The following is a 6120-nucleotide window of genomic DNA, read 5'->3' as shown; positions in this document are numbered from 1 at the left end:
CAGCAGTCTTCCCCAATGATAATGGAAGCTCTATGATAAAATCCATAGATATGTGTGTCCATGGTTGTGCAGGGGCAGTTTCCTGTTGTAGGAGGTCTACTGGCATGGAAGTAGAGTATTTGCTTGTGGCGCAAGTAGGACAGGTGGACACGTACTTATTAATGTCACGAGCACAGCCAGGCCACCAAAAATGACGAGACAATAACTCCAGGGTCGCTTTTGGGCCCTTATGACCTGGCAAGGGAGAGTCGTGGCACCATGAGATCACAAGCTCTTGATGTTTCTTGTTCGGGAGGTACAAGGCATGTTCCTTAAAGAGAAGTCCCTTTCTTTCTTCTAAGCGAACTCTAGGGGTGTCGGGTATCGCTCCTTGAGAAAGACTTGACTTGACGTCACAAAGAAAGTTATTGGCGACAGGCTTACAGTTCTTACTGGCCAACAATAGCTCATGATCTTGATTATTTCCGGAATCTATGCCGAGACTATGTGACAGAGCATCGGCTAAGACATTGTCCTTACCAGGAATGTAAGTGACCTCAAAGTCGAACTGTGAAAAAAAATAAGCCCACCGGGCATGTCTGGCATTCCTGCACTCCATTTGTTGGAGCACTTTAAGGTTGCTATGATCAGTGCAAACTGTGAAGCGATGCATGGCTTCTTGCAGGAGATGACGCCATTCCTCGCATGCTTGTTGTATGGCGAGCAGTTCTCTTTCAATAACGGAATAGTTCTGAGACAAATACGCCACCGGGTGCTCCAGTCCATCTGAACCCTTCTCAAACAAAGCAGCCCCAATGGCTCCTCCTGAGGCGTCAGCCTCAACAATGAATGGTAAAGTCTGATCAGGTTGCACTAAAACAGGAGCCATTGTAAATGCCTGTTTCAATCTAATAAAGGCGTGATCAGCTTTCTGAGACCGGTTGAACTGTACTCCTTTCTTTAACAGAGACGTTATGGGGAGAACCAGGTCCGAGAACCCTGTGATGAATTGCCGATAAAAATTGGCAAGTCCCATGAAGCGTTGTATATCCTTCACACTCTTGGGAATAAGCCACTGCAGAATAGCTTTGATCTTACCAGGATCCATGCATACTTCTTACTTGGAAAGTATGAATCCCAAATAGGACACAGAAGGAGAGTCTAATATGCATTTTTCTGGTTTGGCATATAGTTGGTTCAGTAGAAGACGTTCCAGGACTTCGCGGACATGTCGTCGGTGTTCTGAAAGTGACGAAGAATAGACCGAGATGTCGTCCAAGTAAACGACTACGGTGGAAAATAGAAGATCCGCAAACTGTTTGTCTACAAACCTCTGGAAAACAGCAGGTGCATTTACCAGGCCAAAAGGCATCATCCAGTATTCAGAATATCCCAAAGGGTTTCCGGAAGGCTATTTTCCATTCGTCACTGGATCTGATAGGGATCAGCTGGTAAGCGCCTCTCAGATCCAATTTAGTAAACACAGTGGCCCCTTCAACTTCTTGCAGCACTTCTTTGATTAAAGAATCAGGTAGCGATCCTTGATGGTAAGTTTGTTCAACCCACGGAAGTCAATGCAAGGTCTTAATTCTGTAGATCCCATTTTAGGGATGAAGAAGAGTGATGCTCCTGCCAGGGACTTGGATTCTTGGATGAGACCATGTTGTACATTGCTGTCCAAGTACTCTTTGAGGGCCTTGCGTTCGGGTAACGACAGTGGATACATCCTACAGAAATGGATGGAGGCATCTGGGACAGTCTCAATGGCACAATCCTCATTCCTGTGAGGAGGAAGGGTGTGCGGTTGTCTGTCGATGATGACTTCTAGATAGTCTTGGTAGTGAGGTGGAATCAGATGAAATGAAGCAGCGGACAGGGTCCCCTCTGGGTTACGTAGTAGAGAATGATCATCTGGCTCTAGACATTCAACTTGGCAATACGACTGGAATCTGGTGGTGTTGGCTGTCCAGTCGATGGCCGGGTTAAGTCGGCGTAACCAGGGGATCCCCAGGATAACAGGAAAGTGTGCTGCTCTAATAAGATCAAACACCACCTTCTCTTTGTGTTGGAACAACTGAAGCTGAATGGGTTCCGTGGGGTGCCATCCACACACTCCACTGGAACCAACTCTTTCATGGATCGAATGGGCAATCAATTTTCTTCCGCCCAGTTGATATCCAGAAAGTTCCCAGCCGCGCTGCAATCCAACATGGCAATAGCGTCCCAAGAATTGGAAGACCCAAAAGTAAGTTTTACCTGAAACACCTCTCCCTGTTCAGGTGCGGGGTACAGGGTTTCCCTGTCGGTGCAGTGGAACTTCCGGACAATTACGTAGAAGATGCGTCTGCGAACCACAATACATGCACAGGCCAAGTTCCCTTCTCCTCTTACGTTCCTCTGCCGTAAGAGGGACCCTCGCAGCTCCTACTTGCATGGGTTTTCACCTTGCTGTGGTATCGATCGCTCACCTGAGGTAGGAAGATTAAGTATTGGTAGAGGTGGAGGTCGACTCCTTCTTCTCTCTCGTCGTCGTCTTTACCACAGATGGAACTCTATTATTAAGGCGAGAGATACCAGTTCCTGAAATGATTGGGGTCTGACAACCCGGCTAACCCGTCTTTAATGTCTTCATGAAGACCACGACAAAACAGGGTTTGTTGAGCTGTATCTGGCCAACCGGAATTGGTTGCCAATCTCATGAAAGCGGACACATTAGTCTGGACGTACTGAGGTCGATGTCTAAGGTCCAGAAGGGCTTCATAATGAAGTGTACTGTACTTCAGGTCTTTCAAAACGGGTCTTGAACAATTGAATGAAAGCCGCATAATCATTTGTGGATGCATCGTATTGGGTGATTAGTGGAGTGGCCCAAGCTAGAGCATTCCTGACTAGGTTTGACACCAGGAAGCCCACTCGGGCTCTGTCAGTTTCATACGACTTGGGACGGAAGGTAAAGTACATTAGACAGGCATCCAAAAATTCCTTCAATTACTTCAGGTTGCCTTTGTACTTTCCGAAAGGTAACGGTAACGGGGGTAGGGCTCCTCTGCCCTTTTCACGAGCATTGACCTGTTGTTTAAAAGTGGGGTTTTCGTTGCAGAGTGTCTGTACTTCAGCAGTCAATCACTGTATGGCTCCTACCAGTTCCTGGTATTGTTCTAATGATGAATATGATAACATTTTGGCAGAAATCAACACTAAACTAGAGGACTACAAAACAGAACTTGAGGAGATAAAAGTAAAAAAGGTCAAACGGGACACTTACGATTATATAAACGAGGAAGTCTATACATGGATGGATAAATACGGACCAACTATCCCCAGAAAATTATATAAATACACATCAGATAACACATCGAGTTCTGACTCTGAAGCACTAAGGTAATCTGAGTCTACCCTAGATAGATCAACAAACACAGAGAATCAGACTAACAGTTCAACAGCTCAAACACCAACATCGACAGCTTTTTTAGGCGCACGCCCAAAAGAACCCGCAGGGGGAGGAGGAAGCCAAAGGGGCAAACCCCAGACAAGATTGCAGCTGAGGAAAACTTAGTAATCGATATTTCCCAAAGACCATTGACTAAAGAAGAAGAAAATACACTTCAGAAGGGCCTTCGTTTTTTGCCAACCTATGGTACCATCCCTTTTAATACCAAAATCGAATTGTATATATTTGTCAGGAAAATTAAGTTGAAGGTCTTTTTTGACGAACTCGACTCACAAGGACAAGAAGGATCCATCGCCACTGGTCCTGACTATAAGGAGTTTCATGCCAAGAGTTTTATACCTCCAATTGTGGTACCATCAATCGATATATTCCAAAAATAAGTCACCAAAGATCTTGAGAGGATCAGTTATAAATCACCACCTTACAGAAATCTGAAACCTCATGAAATGAAACTTATCAAAGAACTGTACGGCACGAAGGACATCACGATACGCCCTGCTGATAAAGGGGGTGCATTGGCTAACATGAACACTAGTGACTATGATTTTGAATGCACTAGGCAATTACAAGACCGTACCATCTATGCACCTTTGGATCAAGATCCGACTATGACCATTAAACGGAATTTAGAGGTTTTGCTTGAAAAAGCTGAAGAACTTGAATGGATCAATGAACACACTCTTACATTTTTAAACAACCAATACCCTAGGATTCCGAATTTTTATACAATCCCAAAAATACATAAGGATTTACACCGACCTCCAGGGAGACCGATTGTGGCAGGTATGAATAGCATCAATCAACCATTAGGCATCTACGTGGACTTTTTCCTCCAACCATTGATTCAAAATACAGATACATATATTTGTGATACCACACACTTTTTACAAAAATTGAAGTCTACCCATTTTCAGCAAGGTTACCTGTTATTCACCATTGATGCCAAAAGTCTGTACACGTCTATACCCCATGATTTAGGAATGGAATCGGTGGAATTGATGCTTTTGGGAGCACCTGAGATTCGAGCGAGGAAGGAATATTTTTTTTAATTATTTATTTATTTATTTAAATTTATATAGCGCGCAAGCAGCCCAAGGGCATTGAGGCGCTGTTACTTGTGAGAGCTTAGTTACAGAGGTACAGGAATGGTAGCAGTTGTTGGTACATTATAAATATTACAGACATAATACAATACTTACAGCTTATGCAATTGGTCATTACATTCCAGCTTATGCAGTGGGTCATATGTATAGTATTCATGCTGATGCGAGGGACCTTATGTGAAGAGGATGGTTTTCATAGCTTTACGGAAGGCGATGAGGGAGGCCTCACCTCGGATAGTGGGAGGTAGGGCATTCCAGTGTGTGGGTGCAAGATATGGGAAGCTGGAACCACCCGCTCTGGCTCTTTTTACTAGTGGCACATAGAGCATGTTGGTATAGGGTGATCTGGTTGGCCTTGTGGAGGAGACAGGGTGGATCCTTTCCCAGAGGTAAACGGGAGCAGTGAGGTGAATGCACTTGTGGGTCAGTGTAAGAGCTTTGAAGACGATTCTTTCCTTAATTGGGAGCCAGTGGGCTAGTTTTCTAGCCTCCGAGATGTGTTCTCTTTTAGCAATGCCTTGGGCTGCACGGAGAGCACTATTCTGTATGACTTGTAGGCTTTCCAGATTTTTGTTGGAGGTTCCTAGAAAGAGTACATTGCAGTAGTCTAGCCTGGAGCCAGTGATGGCTCTGGCTATGTTTGTGCAGTTCTCTTTGGAGAGAAAGGGCTTGACTGCGTTGATTAGTTTAGCGTGATATGCAGCTGAGGAGGCTATTGCATTGACTTGTCTGTCCATGGATAAGTTGGAATCCAAATAGCCTCCAAGGGTTTTGACTGAGTCTGACACAGGTATTTTGATGGTGTCGATGGTGAAGTGACTGAATTGGGAGTCTAGATTTCTTAGTGTGTCGGTGGAACCTATCAGGAGGAGTTCGGTCTTATCGGAATTGAGGCATAGTCCATTGTCTGCCATCCAGGCTTGGATGGTGTTGTAGAGGTTAAGGGTCAAGGAGTCAGTGTCGTAGTTGCCAGTGAGGGTAAGGAGGATCTGGGTATCGTCAGCATAGTTAGTGTATGAGATACCCATAGCGTCGAGGATGAGGAAGAGGGGCCGTGTGTGTGAAGATGTTGTACAGGGTGGGAGAGAGGCAGGAGCCTTGGGGCACACCACAGAGTATGAAGGAGGGTGAGGCGGAGGCTAGGTCAGAGAATACTTGCATCGGTTCTGTCTTGTAGGAAGGAAGTGATCCATGTAGTGGCGTCAGGGGAGAACTTGGCAGTGGAGGAGAGGTGGTGGCATAGGACGTCGTGATCTACAAGATCGAAAGCCGCAGATAAGTCAAGAAGTAGGAGAAGTGTTGGTTTGCCCATGTCTCTGGCATCGTCCATCTGGTTTTTCAGGTCAAGTAAGGCGGTTTCAGTCCCGTGTCTGGGGCGGAAGCCAGATTGACGGAGTCCCAGGAGTTTGTTCTCTTCAATGAAGTGCTGGACCTGCAGGTAGGCTGCTTTGTCCAATATTTTGAGGAGGAAAGGGACAGTGGTGATAGGTCTGTAGTTGTTAGGGGATGTTGGGTCAAGTTGTTTTTTTTAAGAGAGGGCGGACCCAGGCTTCCTTGAGGGAGGCGGGGACTTTCCCTGTGGCAAAG

This window comes from Ambystoma mexicanum, chromosome 8, assembly GCF_040938575.1.
Source record: "Ambystoma mexicanum isolate Mex_15411 chromosome 8, UKY_AmexF1_1, whole genome shotgun sequence".
Taxonomy (NCBI): domain Eukaryota; kingdom Metazoa; phylum Chordata; class Amphibia; order Caudata; family Ambystomatidae; genus Ambystoma; species Ambystoma mexicanum.
The sequence above is the reverse complement of the archived record's forward strand: the minus strand, read 5'-3'. Positions refer to the sequence as shown.